The sequence below is a fragment of the Lutra lutra genome, chromosome 3 (assembly GCF_902655055.1).
Source record: "Lutra lutra chromosome 3, mLutLut1.2, whole genome shotgun sequence".
Classification (NCBI taxonomy): domain Eukaryota; kingdom Metazoa; phylum Chordata; class Mammalia; order Carnivora; family Mustelidae; genus Lutra; species Lutra lutra.
The window spans coordinates 162,053,367-162,080,769 of NC_062280.1; positions in this window are offsets into that span (position 1 = coordinate 162,053,367).

The window sequence follows — 27,403 nt, forward strand, 5'->3', positions numbered from 1 at the left end:
TCCTGCATTTCAACATTTTTCAAATCCATGAGAGAGTGACTCATCATTAGCCTGGAAAGACTGTAGGATGAAGTGAAAAGAGCATCAGCATAGAAGCTGTGTATTCTTCGGTTTGAATGTCATTTAGTGATATGGCTTTAATAACTCACTAAATCTCTGTAAGTTTCTATTCATTATTATATCTATTTCATAAGGTTTATTGTGATGATAAATACGTGAAGCCTCTTTACCACATAGTGTTGGTAATGGTCCTTGATGAATGTTAGTCTTCTCCTGATGCAGATTGTTTATATACCTGTAGTTCAGATGTTGAAAGAACATATATTTGCATACTATTAGGGTATATATTCAAATGCATATATTCAAATGATATTGAGGAGGATGATTCAAATTGTCCGCATGGCAAAGAGAGAAATGTGAACAATTTAAGTAAATCAAAATGAAAGATTATAAGCTGGTTATTTTATTTTCAAACACTGCTGGTGCAAATGCAAAATGGTACACCTGTTATGGAAGACAGTTCTGTAGTTTCTCAGAAATGTAGACATAATCTCATTATATGATCCAGAATCTTTGTTCTTAGATATTTCCTAACTGAATTAAATGCTTATGTCCACACAAAAACCTGCACACAAGTGTTTATACAAGCTTCATTCATAATTACCAAATGTAAGAAACCAAGATGTGTTTCAATAAGTTAATGGATAAACTGTGGCACAGTCATACAGGAGTGTTACACAGCAATGGAAAATGAGTTTTCAAACCAGGAAAAACATGAAGGAACCTTAAATTCACGTCAAAATTCATGTTAAATTCAATGAAAGAAGTCCATTTGAAAAGGCTATATACTGTAAGATTCTAACAATATGATGTACTAGAAGAGGTAAAACTAGAGAGACAGTAAAATTATCAGTAAAAAAAAATAGATTTCACATGGAAGAAAATGAGTGAAGGATTACTGAATATGTAGATTAAAAAAGAATATGATTCCATTTATTAATGTTTTGATACTTATGGCTTTTAGGTCTTACTCTTCCTTTTTCCCTTCTGCCCCACATCTGAGAAAACTGATAAGAAAATTGGGTACTCCTTTTAGCAACAGTAGAATTTTGAATCATAAAAGTTCCTGCCTTTGGGATATTCTCACTCCTGCCATAGTCCCAGGAACCATAAAACCTCAAGCCAGTTTCCTTATTATTTTCTGATCCATTTGGGAGCCACTCTGCTTTCCCTACAAAGCCTTAACCTTCCTTATTATTTTTTGATCCATTTCGGAGCCACTCTGCTTTCCCTACAAAGCCTTAACCTTTTTACAAACTCTTAGGGTGCATATGTTATCATCATTAACATCAGAACCAAGTTTTGGGTGGAGGTTCCATTTTGTATCTGTAGGATGTTCACAACAGTTTGTGCTATGGGCAACTCGTCCAGATGATGACCACTAGTACATATAAGGGGTCCTTTATATTTTTCTGTGTTGCTCACTAGTTCTGCTGACTGCTGACAAGTGTTGTGATGATGCTACTAAATTTCCTACCAGTTGGGGGGTAGGGAATGTATAGTATTGCTAGTTACGTTTGCATTAACATGAGTATAGTGAGGTATAATTTACTTACCTTTTATTCATAAAGATAATATCTCAGTCTTTGAGCCTCAAACTGCAGAGCCTCCATTCTTTAGAGAAAATGTGATGTAGCCCTTACCCCAACATAAAAAGTCTTACACTGTTTCTTACTCAGGATGTATAATGGTACAGAAATCTTTCTATAAGAGAAAATTTTACTCCAACCTTCATTGTGGCCTATATGGACCAAAAAAAAAAAGTCCTAATGAGTCTCCAGTATTGATTTATTGACTATCAATAGCTTTATACTTTTTTCCCCTAGTTAAAGGTGGACATTCTTTGCAAATTAAAACACTTTCTTATAATAATTCTGTCAGGGAAGATTAAAAAGGGCATATTTAGGTTTTAGGGCCCAGTAGGATTTTGTCTCAGGAATTGTTAGCACTCACACATGAAGCAATGATTAACTGAGTGGATGTTATGCAAGGATTTAGGACATATATCATTAAAACAAAGAGATGATATCAAGCAGGATTAGAGAACTCAAAAACACAAGTTGTAAAGTACATACTATGCCTTGAACTTCCAATATCTTAAAATCCAGGATGGCCATGAATAGTCTGTAAACAGCATAACTTATATTTCAATAAAGAACTATATTCAAAATGATGCTTCACATACTTAATGCACTAGCAGACAGAATACATTATCAGACTATGTAGCAATGGGAGCATTCTGGTTAGTGAAGTGACAACCTACTGATTGCTTTTAATCTGTTCTTCTGTTGAGCAAGTTCAGACCTGCTCAGTCACCGAAAGGAAGAAGTTATATATCCCCAAGCATAGCTCTCATCAGTTCACCCTGCAACCTTTGAGTGTTCTCTATGTATAAGTATCTCCATCTGTTTAAATTGATCACCAGGTTGGGTTGTAAAATGGTTTCTGTTTCAGAGAAGTTTCTGTAATTTGTCTGAGAGTTGAGTATCAATAAGATCCCTAATGTTCGGCCAGAGGAGAAGTAATAGATCTATAAGCTTTAAGAGATCAGTTATGAAACAGCCATGGGAGATCATTTGTGGCAGTTTACCCACATCTGTAATAGGGAAAGAGGGAGCTTTTTACTCACTCATTTCCTACAATGAATTCCCTACATTCTTCCTTCTACAATGGTCAAGCATGTTCATAATAAACCAATCAAAGCCTGTTATCTACCCTGATTAAGGAGATCCTGCTGGGGGATTAGCCAAATTCTTTTATTCTTTTTCTGGAGCAAAGGGCTTACAGGGTCCAGAGGCACAATTTTTTAATCATAAACAACAACTGGGAGCAAATGAAGGACCTATGGAACTTCCAGGAAAAAAGTCAGTCTTCAAATTCATGTCAGTTCAGGTATTCTTGACCTGAGCAATATGACCTACCCAATTTTTCACTGAGGTTATGTAAATTGTCTATCTCTGAGGCCAGTGCAAAGGTGGGGTGGGAATGATGAAGGGGAGAGAAGAAGAAAGAGGGAGGTACAGAGAGAGAGCATACATTATCTCCACTGACTCTCAGCTACCTGAGAGCTCATCTACGAAGAGGATAAGATTATATATAACACAAAAATAATTGAAAACAGTTGAAATTCATGTTCTTGCAGAGGTTATTGCTAGAGAAGCTGTTATGGTTGGCATTATAGTCTGTGGGGCAGTATGACTCATACATTGAAAAATAATTTTCCTTTGCGCATTCTGCTGCACTGTTGTGGTTTCATTACTATGACAAAATTTATCATCGATCCAGTAGGCTATAAAGATAATGGTCACAATATTTGATTTGGATTTCTCAGTCCAAATGTTTTTCTTTAAAAATTGTGCACATACATACACATGTGCAACATAAAGATTTAACATATGAGCCTGTTGCTGTATCTGTTTTCATAGAAAGAAAACTTATATGGGCATTTTAGTAATTCTGTCCCTGTTAAACCATTAGCCTTATTATATAGTTAACTTATTTCTTTTGACCTATAAGTCTGTATAAATGTAGAGATAGGTCAATCTGTCTATAGCTGAGAGTATCATGTGATGTTCAGCCCATTATAGGAAGAATCCAATGTTGTTTGCTATTGGCAATTCATTGCTATTATGAGACAGTATTTTATTGGTTCATCCACCTCAGAGGTGGGTTGTTAGGAGATTATCCTGGTTTTTAATGAGTGCTTAGTCACATTTATGAAAATGGCTAAGGTTTTAGGAGTTAGTTTTACCTCTTAACCAGAGGTATAATTTTCTTAACAAAATGGAACCTTTAGGGGTTTATCCCACATTATATGATTTTACTTCAGAGAGACTAATTTCAAAGTGAGACAGGTTGGAACTCTATTACTTTTAAAAAAATTGTTCAAATTGAAGTATAGTTATCATATACAAGTTTTAGATATGCAACATAGTGGTTTAACAATTATCTACATTAGGAAGGCTCACCTTGATGAGTATAGTTACCATCAGTCACTAAAGTTATTACAGTATTATTGCCTATATTCCTTATGCTGCACTTTCTATCCCCATAACTTATTTATTTTATAAGAGAAATTTGTACCTTTTGATCCCCTTCATTTACTTTGCCTATCCCTCCAATTCCTTCCCACTAGTTTGTTCTCTAAATTTATGAGTCTATTTCTCTTTGTTGTTTGTTTTGTTTTTTTAGATTCCACATTTAAGTAAAATAATAGGGTATTTGTCCTCTCTCTGACTTATGATAACTACGCCCTTTTTTAAAATAAAGGAATAGGTTTCCATTAAGATCCTGTAACAGACCAGTTAGTAGTAGCTACTAAAGACAGGTAGGAAGCCCTAGAGTCCACAAATCCAAACTGGACAAATATGAAGAGAGCCTTGATAACAAAAGTTCTAGTCATCCTGAGGTTGGCAAGTAATATCTGCAATTTCATAGGGACTAAAGAAAATTAAAAGACTCCAGGGAAGAGCTTAATTTATCATTGTTTTGACTGTATTTAACACTTCTTGGTCTCAGGGACTCCATTCAAATTCAGATATCTATTTACTTGGTATAAAGGCTGTAGCAAATTCCCAGATGTAGAATGTGCTATCTCCAATTTTTAAAGAGACAATTTGTTTTCCAGTTTATTTGTAGTTGGTAGATGAAAGGTAAACAGTTTATCTTTAGAATGTTCATGCAGCCACCAACAGTTCATTATTGTACCAACATTCCCTCAATCCACTGATGATAGGTTGCTGATCATACCAAATTAAAGGTGGGGAATCTTATTTTTATCCCAAGGCTATAAGAAATAAAGCATTGGCAATATCCAAAGCAAGATAACAAATGAAGTAGCTACAAAACACTCACTATTAGGGGTAAGTACTATAAGTTTTAAAGTGGGAAAACAAAACATAAAACAAAACCAAACTGGTTTATGGTGGAAAAAAGATCCAAAAAGCTCAGGATTAGGTGTATCAGGACCTCAGGAATAGAGGAAAAGTCAGGGCTGAATATAGAAGAATGGGCTATAAGTATGTTTAAAGTATCTGAAATTGGAAAAATACTGGTAAGTATTGAAGCTGGGTGTTAGGAAGATGGGAGTTCATTATACTTCTCTGTCCATTTTGGTTTATGTTGAAAACTGTCCACAATAAAAGGTTTTAAAAAAAATAGGCTCTGAGATGTTCTCCCCAAATCTGCACAGTTGTGAAGATACGCCTAACTGATTTTGCCAGAAAACTACAAGTTTATTGTGAAGAATGAATAAAATCAAGATCTCTAAATATGCAGGCATCAGGAAGAATTTAAGAATAGAGTATTACATTCAAACCAAGGGTACTAAACAAATAGTTGTAACTTAAATGCAGAGACTTCCAGCTTTTATTCTTCACTTGGGACTATCAATGACAGTCATAATTTCCGGGTAAGATATTAGAAGAATCTTGCATGTGGAATCTAACCAGTTCAGGAGTAAGACTTGAAGAAACAAACACCAAGACTTCCCTCATAATGTAGTCCAACCTGTATCCTTAAAATGCAGGTGAACACACATAGACACACAGAGAGCTTTCAATTAGTTTTTTAGTTCCCATCCTTAAAAATGAGTAGATAGCCAAAGATGACTAGATATCTGAAGAAAGCTGTTGAAATGAACGACAAAGAAGAAGACAGCAAATAAATAAGGAGAAAAAGAAACGTGGTGAAACACAGACCATTTAGGAAAATGAAAACCTCAAAGAGCAACAACAATCTGCCATTAATATCCTAAGACAGAAGCGGGGAGATGTTGCTCTATAAAGTAAAAATGCAGTGCTATTAAATAAGGTATAATTAGAAAACATTAAAGAATTCTCAGAAATTAAAAATGTGATAGGAGAAACTAAAAGCTAAGCAAATTATTGAAAGATCAAGCTAAACACATCTTCCAAACAGGAGACATAAATAAAAACAAAAACAAACAAACAAAACAAACAAACAAACAAAACAGGAGGAAATATAAGAGAAATAGAGAATCCCTCCAGAAGATGCAACATCTGTAAAACAAGGGTTCTAAGAACAGAGAATAAGGGAAATAGTAGAAAGAAAATCAACAAAAAAAATTTAAGATAATTTCCCATAACCAAAAAACTTGAGTTTCCAGATTGAAGGACTCATTATAAAGCTGAGGACAAGAAATAAAAAACCAGCTAAGTCAAGGAACAGCAATGACAATTTCAGAGTACTGGGAATAAAGAAAAGATCTAAAAGTTTCCACAGAAAGAGAAAAAAAAAAAAAACAGGTTGTAAACTAAGAATCAACAAGCAGGTTTTAGTTTTATCAAGAGCAATACTAGAAATTAAGGAAAGTGAAAAAATGCCCTCAAAATCCTAAGGGAAAATAATTTCCCATCCATAATTCTATACCAAACTAAAATGTCAAATAAATATAGTGATCAACTGGAGATATTTTCAGACAGACAAATTAATTTTTCATCCCGTGCATCCTTTATAAGAAAGCTATTGAATGAAGTGCTTCACTAAGATGAGGAAGTAAAACAAGAATAGGAAGACATGGGATTCAAAGCAAGAAAGAAAAGAAGGAATGACTTAGAATGAAAACAAAGGGAGACCCCAGTGGAAGAATAGAATAGCAGACCCAGAAAACATTGTCCATATTAATGCAAGTCAGAAGTTTCTAAGAGTGATGTTTCCAAGAATATTTAATTGAGAATAACTAATATATGTAAAGTAATGAGAGGGGATTATGACAAGCAGGGGATAAGGGGTGGGATATGGCAGTTGGGGGTAAATTTTGGAGCATTATGTTTTAAAAAACTAAACAAATAAAAAGAAGACATACTTTAGCTCCACAGAAAACAGAAAATTGAGAGAAAAGGAAAAGTAATCATGGTATTCTACATGGCTCAACAATGAACAGCATCTGCATAAGGAAGGAAGGAAGGAAAGGGGGAAGAAAAGAAGGAAGGGAAGATGGAAGGGAAAGAAAGAAGGAAAAGGAAGAAAAGAAAGAATCAGCAATATTCAAAGCGAAATACCAAGACTGCAGTACTGACTACACACTCACAATTAGGGGGTAAGTAGTGTAAGTCATAATGATCATAATACTTTCTTATCTAAGCCTCTACAGACCACAGAAAGCTTCAAGTACCATTGGTCTTCAAGGGCCAGGCAGAATTATTACACTTGGAAACCATACTGAATAGTACCATTGTTTTAATAAATATTCTGAGAGGATAAAATTACTTTTTTTTTCTTCTCCTGCCTGTATTATTTCAATTGTATAATTTTGTCAGGCTTTATGGATACAGAATATTATTGGCTGTATATAAAATTGATTTTCATAAAAGCCACAGATATGGGTAGCAATGCATATATTCAATCAGCATGCCCAGATGGATGGTCCTGAAGTTTCATCTCCCTTCTTTTGGTGGCTTAGGAGAGAGTTGGCTCCCCAGATCTGAGTTAGTTCAATAGACTATGAGTAAGCACTACTTACTATGATCCCAAGCCTTCCTGTTTTTAACCAGGAGGGTTCTATAACTAGGCAGTTTTTATTATTACATAGTTATTACATGGATAATTTCTGCTCTCCTCAAACTAAAAATATAGAGGGTGTGATGTAGGTGGGATACCTTTCTCCTGGAACTCGACTATAACTTTTGTAGACCATCTGTGCTCAACCTAAACCACAGGATAATGAGTTTGGGGGAGCAAGTGTCCTCTGTTATGAAGTTTTTCCTCAGAAAGTCCTATATTTTATATCTGCCTCACTTGGTACTAGTGGCATGTATCCATCAACATTTTAGATGACAGTGTGGGAAGCCTTGATGAGCTAAGGCACAATTTAAGTAAATACTTAGTATTGAGTAACTGATTGTCACTTTTTTCCCCTCAAGAAGTAAAACTCATGGTTCCCCTATTCATTCTGTTTTCTTGTATTTCACTGAATAGATCAGCTTGTTTTAAAGGAAACACCCCACAGGTTAAGGCCTATGAGTGTTCTGGCTTGGAATCCAATCCTCCCTATTTTTTTTTTTTTTTTGAATTGTATAGCGTAGAAACTTTCAAAGATTTTTGTGGGAAATAATTTAAGATATTATAAAAGAATCATTTGGAATGAGTAATGTCTTGATCTACAGCTAATATTTATAAATCTATACCTAACACACACTGTTTTATAACTAACATAAACAGAACTTCTTTTTTTGCCATTATTGTATTAAACTCATTATAAGGAATCATTTGGTAAGCTACCCAATAGCTCTATGAGAATTAGTAAATAAATTATACCCTTATGGTACACAAAACTCCAGATATCATATATGTATATCACCTTTGGTGAAGATCTAAGTATAAGAAAAAATGTATACAACTTGAAAAGACACAAAATATCTTTGGGCACAAAATTTTGGACACAAAAATGTAAAAATTCCGCATATAATAACACTGTAAACAAGGTTTAAGTGTTAAGCTGAAAAAAATCATTGTTAGGAATTTTTATGCTTGGGCTTCAATATGTTGATAAGAAAATGAGGAACATCCAAATAGAAAAATATTTGAAACACTTAAATGCCCGATTCGTAACAGATACAAGTCAACAAGTGTACTGCCAGTGATAAACAATATAAAACAGTTTGGAGTATCTGCTTTGTGCCTAAAAATATGCTCAACAAAAATTTTGCTTGAGCAAAATATTCTCACTGTTTTAATCTTCACCAAACTTTTCTATGAAGTAGATAGTCATACCAGTTTTTCATGTGAGGAAAATGAAGCAAAGGTTAAGTCATTTGACAAAAACTACACAACTGGTAAAGACTGTAAAAAAGAAGAAAAACCTATTTGATCTTGGCATTGGCAAATTAAATTATGCTTTGTTGAGAGTAGAGAGAAGTCTGCATTTTCAGATACTGTTGTTAGACAGGTAAATCATAAGAACATGTTTATGGGCAATATATTACTGTATGTTAATAAATTTATCAACATTTATATTTTTGATCTTCTAATCTGACTTCTAAGATATCATCTTGAACAAAATTAGAACTATAAAATATGTATTAAAGTGTATAATTCAGTTTTATTAATAATAGTTTAAAATTAAAAGACTTTAAGATCCCAATAGTAAGTATTTTGATAAATGGTTGATGAATTAAAGGAGGGTTTCAATAATTTTTAGTTATGTGGAGAAATGTTTGTGATAAGGAGAATATGTAGGTGTATAAGGTTATCATATGTGTATGCATGTATATATGTGCATGTGGATGTTCACATATATATGATATATATACAAATGTATATATAAACAACGTACATATATACATTTGTATATTAAATATACAAATATATACAAATTTGTATATTAAATATACAAATGTATATATAAACATTATATACATATAAACACATGTACATATATACAAGTATAAAAATGATATGGATATATAGTACATTCTTAATTTTCTTTTTATCATGTAATCACACACATATAAGTAAAAAATTATTAAAATATTTGTAAGATTTTCATCATTGTGAGTATAGATTTATTTATTTTTTTAAAGATTTTATTTATTTATTTGACAGACAGAGATCACAAATAGGCAGAGAAGCAGGCAGAGAGAGGAGGAAGCAGGCTCTCTGCTCAGCAGAGAGCCCGATGCAGGGCTTGATCTCAGGACCCTGGGATCATGACCTGAGCCGAAGGCAGAGGCTTTAACCCACTGAGCCACCCAGGAGCCCCTGAGTGTAAATTTATAAGAAGTTTTTCATGTTTTCCATTTTTTACAATCAATAATTTTATAATCAGAAAACATAAAATTACTATAATCATGATTCATCCTTTGTCATTCATTAAGAAAGTAACATGAGTTTAATTGTTTATTTTGCTGGAACACAGCTAGATCTTAATATTCACATAACTCACAGTAATCTTCAAGAATTTTTTTTACTGTGTGGCATTAATTGTGCCAGTTAAAGATCTCCTATATCCTAATACTGTAACTTTTAATGCCCTCCTTTTTTGACTCTGGGCTTACCTATGTTAATTATTTGGCCAACTGGTTATTATTAGCAAGCCTGAGACATGGAGAGGCTTGAAAAGTGTGTGCACGTCCCCTCTTGCTGCCCGTTGCATAAATGGGCTTGCTTACTCTTAAACCTCGGCCATAACCATGAGAATATAGCTAGAATGCTATAAGAATTTAAATACATGGAGAAGAGCCAAGTGATCCAACAGAGATCTTTCTAGCAGCCAGTCACAGTCAACAGTCTACTACCTCAATACCATGAATAAGCCCTGGTAAATTCCACCCCAAAATTGCCCAACTCATCACAACTACTTTTCTCACCCATATTTCCCATGAGAAATTAATAAACTATTTTTATATTAAGCCACTCTGTTTGGGTGTTTTTATGCAGCATTATTTTAACAATGGATAATTGATCATCTTTGCATATGAAGTCTGTATTGGTCAATACAGTAGAGACAGCTGATGGATTGGATTACTTTGTTTATATAAAGCAGACAGAGAAACTGAAAATTTAGGATACTGGAGTTAAATAAATGGAAATATTCACTTCTAGAACATAGGCAGATATATCTATGTGTATTAAAAAATGTGTCATCTTCCTAAATGTTCAAATAGCTGTGAGTGTTTTTAATTTTCACAATAGTTTTCCATAGTTTATTAGGTATATCTAACTCTACCAAAAGTAAATACATTATTTTTTTATATGTTTCATAAAGAATTGGTTTTTTCTAGTCCTAAATGTGATACTCTGTAGAATCAATTCCTTTTGTGTTTAAGGTGGATATTCGACTCAAAGAAAACTACACCTATCTTGCACAAATTTATCTTAAGATGAAATTGTTGGGTAACTCTAATTCTTCATAAGATAAAATCCTGTGAAGTCTTTTTTTTTCCCTGAGAAGTCTTTTGAAGTCATTACTAAAACACAATATCTTGATGAAAAATCAAGATAACAATACAAGAAGATGCTGTAAAAAGTTTTAAAAACAACACATGCCTGAAAGTAAAGGCTTTTAACTATATTTATACATTTCCAGTCTTGTATTATTTGTCTGGTAATTAAAGCACACAGACTTGGGTTGATAATTCACCTTGTGTTTTGTTTTTTTTTCCCAAAGATTTTATTTATTTATTTGAGAGAGAGAGAAAATGAGAGAGAGAGCATGAGATGGGAGAGATCAGAAGGAGAAGCAGACTCCCTGCTGAGCAGGGAACCCAATTCAGGACTCGATGCTGGGACTCCAGGATCATAACCTGAGCCAAAGGCAGTTGCCCAACCAACTGAGCCACTCAGGCGCCTGTCACCTTGTGGTGTTTAAAGTAGTGTTTTAAACTGTATTTTAAATCATTGACCTATGTCCATAGTAACAGGAATAGTATTGCTAATTCATCAAAAACATTGAATCGTACAACACTGGGAGATATTTAATTCAGCTTAACGCTTTCTGTTCCTGGAGTCATACTGCTGGTGCTGCTTTAGAGCTTCAGGTCTCTTGGCTACTCATTTAGTGCTTCTTGCACTAATCTCTGCTCACTGATACGTTATTTACATTTCAGATCTAACCTAAGGCAGTTAAATAAAATTATAAGTATATCCTCAACAAGAGCTATGGCTATATCTATATGATAATAGACCATGAATCAAACTAGAAAATAAATTATTTTTGGATAGGTATAATTGGTATATACATTTATGCTCACTTTACTATGATTTGCTTAAAAACAAAACAAAGCAAAACAAAACAAAACAAAAAAAACCTTCTTTTTTAACCTCAAATGACCACAATGAAGGGTTTTCTCTTTATATTATATAACCGGCAGAAAGAGCATTCCTTCCAAAAAGACTACTTTCCTACTCCTCCTTTAGCCATCTGTTGTTTATACAGATGTTTTTAATCTATTTGCCCTGCATCATCTCCTATAGGGATAGCATGTAAAGTCCATTCACATCTTTGGATTGTGAGTGATGATTCGTGTATTATAAGGCATGTGTTGAAGTGCTTACAAACTATTAATTCATTTACTCCTCATAACAACCGTATGAAGCAGGTATTGATTTTATCCTAATTTCACTTGTGAAAATTGAGGTAGTGAGAGTAAGTAACTTGCCTGAGGTCATACAACTAAGAAATGGCAGAGACTGGAGAAACTCAGACTATGTCTCCAGGGCTAAGCTCTATTTTTTTTTTTTTTTTAAAGATTTTATTTATTTGACACAGAAAGAGAGAGAGTACATTCAGGGAGAGTGGCAGGCAGAGGGAGAGGGAGAAGCTCTCCCCACTAAGAAAGGAGCCCAATGCAGGACTCAAACCCAGGACCCTGGATCAAGACCTGAGCCAAAGGGTTAACCGACTGAGCCACATGGGTGTCCTTCCAAGGCTAAGCTCTTATTCTCTGCAACCACTGAAACCTTATTCATCTTACTTATCTTTCGGCATGTTTATATTTCTCTAGAGCATCACTCTGCATTTTACTGTGAAGCCTTCAGAATTTTAAGATTGCTTTTTAAAATGTTTAGGCCAAGTAAATATTTTCATTTGATGCTGAGTTCACAATTGTAGGGTAGTGCATGTTACTAGTTTCCTAGTATTGCTTTATTACTGAATATTATTATAATCTGCTGCAGAGATTTTTGTCTCTAGTTGTCAGTACACAGAAGGTTATTGATTAGTTCTGTTAGAGCATCTGTAGAGGCTCAAAGATTAATAAAGGGTAACAGCTTGTTTAGATCATTGTCTTAGCAGATTTTTAATTTCATTGGTTGCAATAGACCAAAAAAAAAAAAAAGGAAAAGAAAAAACAAACCACCACCAACAACCAACCAACAAACAAAAACCAACTTTCTGAATTTAATTACTATAGTAAACACTCTGAGACTGCCATTGTCACCACCTTAGAACAAGCCTATTTATGAAAACAACACTGACTCTAATATTCATTAACATTACTATACAGCAAAAAGTGAATAGAAATTTACTCATCTCTCCTGAAAAGTTGTCTTTTTCAAATCATTTTTACATTTTTAGGAAGAGGGAGAGAGCAAGAGCAAGAAAGAAAGGAGAAAGAAATAGAGGAGATATGCTCTTCCATATTTATAAAGCAGCTATAGTAGGTTGAAACTATACATTGGCAAAACATCTCACTCTGACATTCTAGAGTATCTATCTGAGAAATAACACTGGGGTTATTTAGGAAAGAAGCTTCTGATGCTTAGTTAAAATAACCTTACTTTCATTGTGGATACTGCTATAGGGAGACTAAGTTCTGCCATAGGTTACTAGAGGTTAACAACCATAGGGGAGGTGGATGGGGAGATAGGGTAATTGGGTGACAGGCATTAAAGAAGGCACTTGACGTAATGAGCACTAGGTGTTATATGCCGCTGATGAATCACTGAATTTGAGTCTGAAATTAATAATACACTATGTTGGGGTGCCTGGGTGGCTCAGTGGGTTAAGGCCTCTGCCTTAGGCTCAGGTCATGGTCCCAGGGTCCCAGGGTCCCAGGGTCCTGGGATCGAGCCCCATATCGGGCTCTCTGCTCAGCGGGGAGCCTGCTTCCTCCTCTCTCTCTGCCTGCCACTCTGCCTACTTGTGATCTCTGTCTGTCAAAAAAATAAAATCTTTATAAAAAAAATAATAATAATACACTATGTTAACTAACTTCAATTTAAATAAAACCAAAAAAGAAAGAAGTTAACATCTGTGTTGGAGGTAAAGTATGCCAAGAATATCATAAATATGTTAATTAAAAACAATGCAATATATTTCTATTTTACATTTACATAGAATATCGATAATATATTCAAATATATTTCACTGAATTTAATGTTTGGGAAAGTTTGGGTAAATGTAGAAGCTGGTATATTGAACTAATTTTGGAATTTTAAGTGACTGTAAAGCCTTACTATAGAAATCTTATAGACCCATTAGGTTTAGCCAGTGAAAAATTTCTGTTAGAGTGGAAAGAGAAGAATAAGCAGAAAGATTTAAGAATTAAAGAAAACAACATGAGTATAGCAATTCTATCCTTTCTAATAAATTCATTCATAATTTTTCTAATTCATAATCATAATATATGTCAAATATAAAACCATAGATCTTGGGCACATAATTTACATTAGTTGCTTTTTTTGTTTAAAAAATAATTCTACCTATTTTTGCACTCAAAAAGTAGATCAGTACTCTCATACTAAATATTGAGGCTTGCTTATTATTTATGTGAGGAAAGCATACTTTCATATTATTGAGCTGGTAATCAGGTCTGTATTTAAAATAATTTATCAGACTTATATTACAATTTACTTACAGTGGGCCCTGTGATAAATAATTACACTGTATTCCATAAATTGTCTCATGAATCTCTATATTAAGAACTTTTGCATGATATATATGGGGAGCTCAAACTTCTCCAAAACTCTGGTAATTCATAACTAAACATATCTTTGAGCAATAAAACAAAAAGGTTTTCTTTACAATCATTAGGATTTTCTGGACTACAAAATAAAATATTAAATATAGAAAGAGAAACTCAGTATAATGTAATCAGGTATGGAATAGGATGTATTATGCAATGACCTCACCGTTGACCTACCTGAGGTAGGTGTTAGTTACAGAAGAGGCCAAAGATCACATTTTTTTATTAGGAGGACACAGCTAAGAACAGATTTAAGTGGACCTTATGAATAAGATTAAAGTGCAATATATTTACTTTATTAAAATTCACACTTTAAAATTCTATCAACTTTTATGTCAAAGTAAAATTCTTGCTAAACATGATAGAAATTCCTACGTCATCAAAATCTTTCTCCACCAAATTTAATTCCATAAATCCCAGGTGCTCCCAATAAAGGCAACCTCAATCTCTCCAAGATTAGTATTTTTCTGACACTACTTGAAATAAGTTGAAAGGACAGGTTTGGGAATGAAGTTGAAAATAGCAACTTTCAGAGTGGTATTAGTTTTCTATTGATGCTATAACAAATTAACAGAATCTTATTACTTAAAAATGACAGAGAACTATTATTTTACAGTTCTGCAAGCCAAAACTCTATAATCAGACTCACTGGTCTCAAGTCAAGGTGTGACTAGGACTGATCTTCCCAGTTTCTGAAAGGCAAATCCATTTCCTATTTATCAGCTGCTAAAGGATTTTTGAAAATATGTTTTCTCCTCCTTTTATTCTGAGCTCTCACCAGCAGAGATTTTAACATCAGTATTTCTACCAACAGTCTGTTTACAATCATCTTTTATTTTTACAGCAAAGCCAGTTTCCTTCTTTCATTTCTATTCTTACCTCTCTTTTGTTTTGCAAGTTGATTAATTCACTGACTCACATGGTATTTAACTCATATGTATATGGTTCTCTGTACCCTTACAATATTGTGGAGCTCTTTAAAAGAAAAAACTAAAATTCTACCAGCTTCTTCTCATTATGTTATTGCAAAACCATTTCCACATTTTGAAGGTATTTGTTACAACAGTACTCCAATTCCAGGTGCTAAAATCTATATTTGTTTGTTTGTTTCTTTTTTTTTTAAGATTTTATTTATTTATTAGACAGACAGAGATCACAAGTAGGCAGAGAGGCAGGCAGAGAGAGAGGAAGGGAAGCAGGCTTCCTGCTAAGCAGAGAGCTGGATAGGGGCTCAATCCCAGGACCCTGGGATCATGACTTGAGCCGAAGGCAGAGGCTTAACCCACTGAGCCACCCAGACACCCCTCTATATTTTTTTCTTATAGCTGCTATAACAAATTACCTCAAACTTGGGTGTTTTTATAACAATATAAATTTGTTTTCTTGCAGTTCTGGAGGTCAGAAGAGTAAAATAAGGCTATTCCCATAACTGCAGTTTTCCTTCTAGGGAGAAGATATTTACTTACTTTTTTCAGATTCTACAATTACATGCATTCTTTGGACTGTGACCCCTTCTTGCATCACTTCATATTCTTGATTCTATCATCACATCTACTACTGACTGGTTTTCCTGGATTCCTCTTTTAAGGACTCCTATGATTATAGTGGGCCCACCTGGATAACCCAAGATGCCCTCTCCATTTTCAGATCCTTAATTTAATTACATCTGCAAAGTCCCTTTGACCATGCAAAAATAACATATGCACAAGTTCCAGGGATTAGGAAGTGAGCATTTTGGGGAGACCATTATTTGGGCTACTACCAATCTTGTGTGCAAAAATGTCTCAAATTTGGATCAACTAAGACAATAGAACAAGACAGAAGACTTTCTAACTAGCTAAATGATCTTGACATATTTGATTAATGTAAACTGTTGGTAGCAAAATATGGAGCAATTTTAATCTACAAGATATAGAGGTTAATATGATGTGGGAATTAAAGTGAACAATTTAGTATTTAAAATAGATGAACTGGACAAGTGGGTTAACAGGATGGACAGGGATAAGCTATTTTTATAATTAAACAAATGGAATTCATAAGGTTTGGCCACAATAGATTGAATAGATGTCAACAATAGAGTGAATGTACATTAAGACGGTAATACTGTCTATACTTGTAAAATATAAATAAGATTAAGAAATAATTTATAAAAAAGCATCAAGTACTGAGAAGTATTTAATTAATTATAATTAAAATTAATCATTCTATATGTTCTGTAGCAAAATTTTCATTTCTACATAAATCTTAATTTTTAAAAGGTAGTATCAGAATTATTACAATTATATTTACATTTAATGAAATAAAAGCATTACCACTTGAATTTAGATTTGTGATTTGAGTTGAAATCAAACTAGTTTCATATTTTTATAAAAGCTTATCTTGGATACCCTAAATATAATCCTTTGAGAAAAGAATTATTACATGTGAGTTATTTAAAGATCAGAAGCTGAATTACAAAAATTTTATAGAATTTTTATAAAGAAAAGCATATTTCATTTAGACTCTTCAGATTTATAGCAGAGAAGACAGCAAAAAATATGCAAGAGAAATTTCAATGTTTTCAAAAATCTTGTGAGTTTGAAATTCCTTTAGCTATTTAATAATATAATTAATATTTTAATGGATGGTTGCAGTTTTGTTATTCCTCTAAAATGTAAATATTCATAAGAAAATTATTTCACATAAACCCATTATGAAGAGGGTTCTAAACAAAAATTAAAAAAAAAACTTAGCCTCATAATTAACTTGATATTATCAGAAAATTTCTTAAATTGAAGGAATGCTTCAGATTTTAAGACCAAATTAAAAAAGAGAAAGAAAAAAACAGAATGTTGTATCTTTGCATGTACTTAGATTTTTTAAGAAAAAAATACTTAGGGTTGGTTTACTACTTGATTTTTGTATATATCTTTTCATTTATTTTTCACTTTTAGTTTTTTAGAATTTTTTTTTAGAGTGGAGATTTTTCTGATGGATGCTGTAGGGATCACATTACTGTGTAAGTGTACTACTTAGACTTAATATTATACCACTTTACTCAAAGTATAAGATACAGTGATATAATGCATTTACTGCCCATCCATGTGCTCTTTTTTAACAGAATATTAATGGAAATTAACATTCTGATTAAATTTTTAACATAATCTACAATGCAGCTATTGCTTAAATTAATCTTATGCTTTCAAAGAAATTAAGATGAAAATTATAGTATTTATACTTAACCCAATATTTACTATTTCTTGTGCTCAGTAATTACTCTTGTATATCTGAGGTTCAATCACCTGTGAACTCCCTTCCACCTGAAGAAATTTCTTTAATATTTCTTGTAGTGTAAGACTGTTGTTGCTGATTCTCCTTAGCCTTTAATTTATCTCAAAATATCTGAATTTCAGTCTCATAATAAAACATTTTGTTGTTGTTAGATGGAGGACTTGGGGTTGACTTTTTTTCAACACTTTCAAAAACCTGGTCTATTGTCACTTGGCTTCCCTGTCCCTGTTGAAAATTCAGATATCTTATCATCACTGTTCTCATTTATGTAATGTTCCATTTTTCTCTAGCTGTTTTCAAGATCTCTCTTTCATCTATAGTTATCATGAATTAGTTTGGCTCTTAAATGCCTAAATGTGGTTTTCTTACTTTTTTCCCACACTGCTTGTGGTCAATTAAGCTTTTTGTACCTTAACTTGCTATTTTTCACCAAAATGGAGAAATTTCCATTATTATTCTTTAGGTATGTTTCCACTGCATTTTTACGCTCCTCTCTTTCTGTGCATCTAATGAAATATGATTACATAAATTGATATTGCCCCACAAGAGCATGATGCTATTTTTTTTGCTTCTTTAAATCATTTTTTCTTCATTCTTCAGATCAAATATCTATGTCTGTAATCAAATTCATGGAACCCTCTGCTATCTTTCTTAGTTGGTGTAGCCATTTCCAATTTTAGTTTTCATTTTAGTTCTGTAATTTTTATTTTTTAAATTTCCATTTGTCCATAAAAATCCATATGCAAATATTTATAGTAACTTGATCCATAATTGCAAACAGTGAGCAACCAAGATGTCCTTCAATAGGTGAATGAATTTTAAAAAAATGTGGTATATCCAGACAAATAAATATTATTCAGTGAAAAAAAGAAATGAGCTTTCAAGCTATAAAAATACATAAAGTGAATATTGTTAAGTGAAAGTAGCCAGTCTGAATGACTACATAATATATGGTTCCATATATATGACATTCTAGAAAAGGAAAAACTTTAGAGGTAAAAAAAAGACCAGTGGTTATCAGGAATTTGAAGGGAGAGAGGAACATATGAATAGGAGAATACAGAGAATTTTAGATTAGTGGAACTACTTTATGTGAGACTATAAAGGTGGATATATGAAATTATACATTTATCAAAATCCATAGAACTGTACAACACAAAGAATGGACTCTAATGTAAACTATGGACTTCAGTTAATAAAAATGTATCAATATTGGTTCATCAGTTTTAATAAATGTACCATAATAAACCAAGACATTAAAAATGAAGAAAAATGAGATGAGAGAATGGGTAGGCATTGGGAACTGTCTGTACTATCTGCTCAAATTTTTCTTGTAAGCTTAAAACTGCTCTAAAATTGTCTATCAATGTGAAAATATTTTTATGTCTTTTTTCAGTGTTTTCATTTTTTCTGCTGAAACCTTAAATATCTTAATTCATTACAAATATTTTTTCTTCAAGTTCTTGAGTATATTTATAACAAATACTTTAAATTCATAATTTCAACATATGGATTTTTATGCTCTCAGGTTTTTTTTTATTAATTAATTTTATTTTTAATAAACATATAATATATTTTTATCCCCAGGGGTACATGTCTGTGAATCACCAGGTTTACACACTTCACAAAACTCACCATAGCACATACCCTCCCCAGTGTCCATAATCCCACCCCCCTCCCAACTCCCCTTCCCCCATCAACCCTCAGTTTTTTTTTGTGAGATTAAGAGTCACTTATGGTTTGTCTCCCTCCCAATCCCATCTTGTTTCATTTACTCTTCTCCTACCCCCTTAACCCCCCATGTTGCATCTCCTATCCCTCATATCAGGGAGATCATATGATAGTTGTCTTTCTCCGATTGACTGATTTCGCTAAGCATGATACCCTCTAGTTCCATCCACGTGGTCACAAATGGCAAGATTTCATTTCTTTTGATGGCTGCATAGTATTCCATTGTGTATATATACCATATCTTCTTTATCCATTCGTCTGTTGATGGACATCTAGGTTCTTTCCGTAGTTTGGCTATTGTAGACATTGCTGCTATAAACATTCGGGTGCACATGCCCCTTTGGATCACTACATTTGTATCTTAGGGTAAATACCCAGCAGTGCAATTGCTGGGTCATAGGGTAGTTCCATTTTCAACATTTTGAGGAAACTCCATGCTGTTTTCCAGAGTGGTTGCACCAGCTTGCATTCCCACCAACAGTGTAGGAGGGTTCCCCTTTCTCCGCATCCTCGCCAGCATCTGTCATTTCCTGACTTGTTAATTTTAGCCATTCTGACTGGTGTGAGGTGATATCTCATGGTGGTTTTGATTTGTATTTCCCTGATGCCGAGTGATGTGGAGCACTTTTTCATGTGTCTGTTGGCCATCTGGATGTCTTCTTTGCAGAAATGTCTGTTCATGTCCTCTGCCCATTTCTTGATTGGATTATTTGTTCTTTGGGTGTTGAGTTTGCTAAGTTCTTTATAGATTGTGGACACTAGCCCTTTATCTGATATGTCATTTGCAAATATCTTCTCCCATTCTGTCAGCTGCCTTTTGGTTTTGTTCACTGTTTCCTTTGCTGTGCAAAAGCTTTTGATTTTGATAAAATCCCAATAGTTAATTTTTGCCCTTGCTTCCCTTGCTTTTGGCGATGTTCCTAGGAAGATGTTGCTGTGGCTGAGGTCGAAGAGGTTGTTATCTGTGTCCTCCTCAAGGATTTTGATAGATTGCTTTCTCACATTGAGATCCTTCATCCATTTTGAGTCTATTTTCGTGTGTGGTGTAAGGAAATGATCCAATTTCATTTTTCTGCATGTGGCTGTCCAATTTTCCCAACACCATTTATTGAAAAGGCTGTCTATTTTCCATTGGACATTCTTTCCTGCTTTGTTGAAGATGAGTTGACCATAGAGTTGAGGGTCCATTTCTGGGCTCTCTATTCTGTTCCATTGATCTATGTGTCTGTTTTTGTGCCAGTACCATGCTGTCTTGATGATGACCGCTTTGTAATAGAGCTTGAAGTCCGGAATTGTGATGCCACCAACTTTGGCTTTCTTTTTCAATATTCCTTTGGCTATTCGAGGTCTTTTCTGGTTCCATATAAATTTTAGGATGATTTGTTCCATTTCTTTGAAAAAAATAGATGGTACTTTGATAGGAATTGCATTAAATGTGTAGATTGCTTTAGGTAGCATAGAAATTTTCACTATATTTATTCTTCCAATCCAGAAGCATGGAACATTTTTCCATTTCTTTGTGTCTTCCTCAATTTCTTTCATGAGTACTTTATAGTTTTCTGAGTATAGATTCTTAGTCTCTTTGGTTAGGTTTATTCCTAGGTATCTTATGGTTTTGGGTGCAATTGTAAATGGGATGGACTCCTTAATTTCTCTTTCTTCTGTCTTGTTGTTGGTGTAGAGAAATGCAACTGATTTCTGTGCATTGATTTTATATCCTGACACTTGACTGAATTCCAGTACAAGTTCTAGCAGTTTTGGAGTGGAGTCTTTTGGGTTTTCCACATATAGTATCATATCATCTGCGAAGAGTGATAGTTTGACTTCTTCTTTGCCGATTTGGATGCCTTTAGTTTCCTTTTGTTGTCTGATTGCTGAGGCTAGGACTTCTAGTACTATGTTGAATAGCAGTGGTGATAACGGACATCCCTGCCGTGTTCCTGACCTTAGCGGAAAACCTTTCAGTTTTTCTCCATTGAGAATGATATTTGCGGTGGGTTTGTCATAGATGGCTTTGATAATATTGAGGTATGTGCCCTCTATCCCTACACTTTGAAGAGTTTTGATCAGGAAGGGATGCTGTACTTTGTCAAGTGCTTTTTCAGCATCTATGGAGAGTATCATATGGTTCTTGTTCTTTCTTTTATTAATGTGTTGTATCACATTGATTGATTTGCGGATGTTGAACCCGCCTTGCAGCCCTGGAATAAATCCCACTTGGTCGTGGTGAATAATCCTTTTAATGTACTGTTGAATCCTATTGGCTAGTATTTTGGCGAGAATTTTTGCATCTGTGTTCATCAAGGATATTGGTCTGTAGTTCTCTTTTTTGATGGGATCCTTGTCTGGTTTTGGGATCAAGGTGATGCTGGCCTCATAAAATGACTTTGGAAGTTTCCCTTCCATTTCTATTTTTTGGAACAGTTTCAGGAGAATAGGAATTAGTTCTTCTTTAAATGTTTGGTAGAATTCCCCCGGGAAGCCATCTGGCCCTGGGCTTTTGTTTGTTTGGAGATTTTGGATGACTGTTTCAATCTCCTTACTGCTTATGGGTCTGTTGAGGCTTTCTATTTCTTCCTGGTTCAGTTGTGGTAGTTTATATGTCTCTAGGAATGCATCCATTTCTTCCAGATTGTCAAATATGTTGGCGAAGAGTTGCTCATAGTATGTTCTTATAATTGTCTGTATTTCTTTGGTGTTCGTTGTGATCTCTCCTCTTTCATTCATGATTTTATTTATTTGGGTCCTCTCTATTTTCTTTTTGATAAGTCTGGCCAGGGGTTTATCAATCTTATTAATTCTTTCAAAGAACCAACTCCTCGTTTCGTTGATTTGTTCTATTGTTTTTTTGGTTTCTATTTCATTGATTTCTGCTCTGATCTTTATGATTTCTCTTCTCCTGCTGGGTTTAGGGTTTCTTTCCTGTTCTTTCTCCAGCTCCTTTAGGTGTAGGGTTAGGTTGTGTACCTGAGACCTTTCTTGTTTCTTGAGAAAGCCTTGTACCGCTATATATTTTCCTCTCAGGACTGCCTTTGTTGTGTCCCACAGATTCTGAACCGTTGTGTTTTCATTATCATTTGTTTCCATGAATTTTTTCAATTCTTCTTTAATTTCCTGGTTGACCCATTCGTTCTTTAGAAAGATGCTGTTTAGTCTCCATGTATTTGGGTTCTTTCCAAATTTCCTCTTGTGATTGAGTTCTAGCTTCAGAGCATTGTGGTCTGAAAATATGCAGGGAATGATTCCAATCTTTTGATAACGGTTGAGACCTGATTTAAGACCAAGAATGTGATCTATTCTGAAGAATGTTCCATGTGCACTAGAGAAGAATGTGTATTCTGTTGCTCTGGGATGAAAAGTTCTGAATATATCTGTGATGTCCATCTGGTCCAGTGTGTCACTTAAGGCCTTTATTTCCTTGTTGATCTTTTGCTTGGATGATCTTTCCATTTCAGTGAGGGGAGTGTTAAAGTCCCCTACTATTATTGTATTATTGTCGATATGTTTCTTTGATTTTGTTATTAATTGGTTTATATAGTTGGCTGCTCCCACGTTAGGGGCATAGATATTTAAAATTGTTAGATCTTCTTGTTGGATAGTTCCTTTGAGTATGATACAGTGTCCTTCCTCATCTCTTATTGTAGTCTTTGGCTTAAAATCTAATTGATCTGATATAAGGATTGCCACTCCTGCTTTCTTCTGATGTCCATTAGCATGGTAAATTCTTTTCCACCCCCTCACTTTAAACCTGGAGGTGTCTTCAGGTTTAAGATGAGTTTCTTGTAGGCAACATATAGATGGGTTTTGTTTTTTTATCCATTCTGATACCCTGTGTCTTTTGATTGGGGCATTTAGCCCATTAACATTCAGGGTAAGTATTGAGAGATATGAATTTAGTGCCATTGTATTGCCTGTAAGGTGACTGTTATTGTATATTGTCTCTGTTTCTTTCTGATCTACTACTTTTAGGGTCTCTCTTTGCTTAGAGGACCCCTTTCAATATTTCCTGTAGAGCTGGTTTGGTATTTGCAAATTCTTTCAGTTTTTGTTTGTCCTGGAAGCTTTTAATCTCTCCTTCTATTTTCAATGATAGCCTAGCTGGATATAGTATTCTTGGCTGCATGTTTTTCTCGTTTAGTACTCTGAATATATCATGCCAGCTCTTTCTGGCTTGCCAGGTCTCTGTGGATAAGTCTGCTGCCAATCTAATATTTTTACCATTGTACGTTACAGACTTCTTTTCCCGGGCTTTCAGGATCTTCTCTTTGTCACTAAGACTTGTCAATTTTACTATTAGGTGACGGGTGTGGACCTATTCTTATTGATTTTGAGGGGGGTTCTCTGAACCTCCTGGATTTTGATGCTTGTTCCCTTTGCCATATTGGGGAAATTCTCTCCAATATACCTTCTGCTCCCCTCTCTGTTTCCTCTTCTTCTGGAATCCCAATTATTCTAATGTTGTTTCATCTTATGGTGTCACTTATCTCTCGAATTCTCCCCTCATGATCCAGTAGCTGTTTGTCCCTCTTTTGCTCAGCTTCTTTATTCTCTGTCATTTGGTCTTCTATATTGCTAATTCTTTCTTCTGCCTCATTTATCCCAGCAGTGAGAGCCTCCATTTTTGTTTGCACCTCATTAATAGCTTTTTTGATTTCAACTTGGTTAGATTTTAGTTCTTTTATTTCTCCAGAAAGGCTTTTATATCTCCCGAGAGGGTTTCTCTAATATCTTCCATGCCTTTTTCGAGCCTGGCTAGAACCTTGAGAATCGTCATTCTGAACTCTGGATCTGACATATTACCAATGTCTGTATTGATTAGGTCCCTAGCCTTTGGTACTGCCTCTTGTTCTTTTTTTTGTGGTGAATTTTTCCCCCTTGTCATTTTGTCCAGATAAGAGTATATGAAGGAACAAGTAAAATACTAAAAGGGTGGCAACAACCCCAGGAAAATATGCTTTAGCCAAATCAGAAGAGATACCAAATCGTGGGGGGGGGGGGGAGAAAGGGGATAAAAAGAGGTTCAGAAAGAAAGAAAAAAAAATTAAGAAAAGAAAACCAATAAAGAAAAAGTATAAAAAGGAAAAAAATATATATATATTAGATAAACTAGTTAAAAAATGTTAAAAAAGAAAAGGGTAAAAGTTAAAAAAATTTAGCAGAAGAAGAAAAAAAAATTGAAAAAGAAAAGAAAAAAAAATTAATTTAACTGCAAGGCTAAAGAATCATAGGGAGAAAGCCATGAGTTCTGTGCTTTGCTTTCTCCTCCTCTGGAATTCCGCCACTCTCCTTGGTATTGAAACTACACTCCTTGGTAGGTGAACTTGGTCCTGGCTATGTTTCTTGCTGATCTTCTGGGGGAGGGGCCTGTGGTAGTGATTCTCAAGCGTCTTTGCCCCAGGCGGAGTTGCACCGCCCTTACCCAGGCCGGGCTGAGTAATCTGCTCGGGTTTGCTTTCGGGAGCTTTTGTTCCCTGAGCACTTTCCGTAGAGTTCCGGAGGGCGGGAATGAAGATGGCGGCCTCCTGGTCTCGGGCCTGGAGGAGCTGAGAGCCCAGGGCCCCACTCCTCAGTGTGCCCCCAGAGAACAGCGCCCAATGATTCCCGCCACCCTGGCCTCCGGCCGTGCTCCAAGCTGACCGAGCCTGGGACCGGTTCAAGGTAACCCCGAGCTGAGGGTCACTCCTCGGCTCTGTCTCTGTAGCCGGCTTCCCCATTCTAATACCTGTGAGCTCTGCAACACTCAGACACCCCTGATCCTTCTGTGACCCTGCGGGACCTGAGGCCGCGCTGACCCCGCGTGGGCTTCACCCCGGTTAAGCCTCTGGAGCGATGTCCCTCAGTGGAACAGACTTTTAAAAGTCCCGATTTTGAGCTCCGTTGCTCCGCCGCTTGCCGGGAGCCGGCCCCTACCCCCGCGGTCTATCTTCCCGTTGCTTTGGATTCACTTCTCCGCCAGTCCTACCTTGCAGAAAGTGGTTGATTTTATGTCTAGAGTTGCTGTTCTTCTTCTCTTCGATCTCCCATTGGATTTGTAGGTGTTTGTAATCTTTAGATAAGCTATCTAGCTGATCTCCCGCTACCTGAAGCAGTCTCAGCCTGCTACTTCTCTGCCATCTTGACTCCTCCCCCCTCAGGTTTTTTTTTTTTACTCTTTTTCTTTGACTGTAGGCCCAAGTTTTCACATGTGTAACATTTGATTTTATCCTAGCTATTATGAATGATATATTGGAGAGGCTCTATATTCTGTTATCTTCCACTGAAGAGTGTTGATTTTTGTTTTAGCCAGTAGTAAACTTGACCTAACTTCTACTCCTAAATCTGTCTTCCTTATAATGGGCAGCAGCTGAAATCTTCCACTTCTTTCAAAATATTTTGCTGTTGCTCACTTGCTTGGAAGATAGGAATCTATTCTATGCATGCACCCTTAGGGAATTAACCAATGGCTAGAGAAATGTTTGACTGCGTATTTTGGAGTTCCTCCCCTATACCTCAATTTCTTCTTGGATTTCTTCTCTCACTTTCAAGATGTTGTGGGAATTCCAAATTATATTCTCTGGATCTTCAAACAAGTAAAAATGCTTTTTTCTTGGTCTATCCATCTTTGCTCCTTGATATGGAGAGTATGCAGGCAACAGGTGTATAGAAATTTTACCCAATGTAATTCTTTTTTCACAGTAGAGTTCTTTCTGATTTCTCCTGCATTTATTCACTCTTACTTCCCCAGAGGGTGTTTCTATATTCTATCCAGAATTCATATGTTCTGTAGAAGGGTAAGTGCAAAACAAAATATATCTCTATTATTGGGAGTGGATGTTTCATACTGGTTTTATTATAGAAATTTATACTATAAGAGCTTTTATTAGCAGTAGCATTAATATCACCATATTAGCAATCTTTAAAATTTAGAGTCCTGTGAGGATTCAAAAGAAGACAGAAAAAAATCAATATATAAATAATTTGGAAATTAAAGGTCATAAGCAAGATAAAAATGTGGTGTATCAAAATTGCTGCAAAGTAATACATTTGCACTAAGATGTAATTAGTTTGAAGCAACCTCATTCCCTAGAAAAATTTTTAAAATTTGAATTTCATCCCACCATAAAGACAAGGACATATCTGCACAAAGGTTAAAATATGAGAGATAATGGTGATGGAACCTTTAGAAGAGATGGGAAAGATGGGCACACTAATATTACCTTTTGTTGTGAGAATTTGTTTCCTATTTTCCTTATTTAAGTTTTTAGCATTTGGTCCCTAAATATCTCTAAATGAAAAGTTTGGGGGAAACATGACTGGCTTTAATAACAATTCTTCCACTTGCTAGCTCTGTGACCTTTGAGATATTGACTCCTGTGAGTCTCAATTTCTTCTGGCTTCTTGTGAGGATAAAATATTATATCATGTGAGGATAAAATATTTAACTCAATATTATATTATGAAATTGCAATATCCAATTAATCAATAAAAATGCTAACTTTAAGTGTCTAGAGTAGTGTCTAACCCATAGTAGAAATATTTGTTTTTTTCTCTTCTTTTCATCTGTCCAAAATTAGGGGCAATTATAAACAATCCTATAATTTGGAACTAAAAACTGCATTTCTTCCTGTTAGCAATGAAACAGTTTTTTCTTGCCCTTTCTTTAGTAACTATCTTAATTCCAAAGTGCTGTATTTTAGCTGAGACTATGAGGATTAGGAGGAAAGGAAATAATTTCATTTTATTTGCACCGCCCTCTTCTTTTCCCTCTTAAATTATGGAGCATATAATCTCATTATGTCATTTTAATCCATATTTCATTTAAAATTCCCTTTCCACAAGCCATTCTGCACCTGCTCTTTGACCTACGCTTTCAGAGCACTTCTGAGTCTCTAAAGTCAGTTTTTGAAATGGCTCGCTGAAGGGATAGAGTTCAGTGG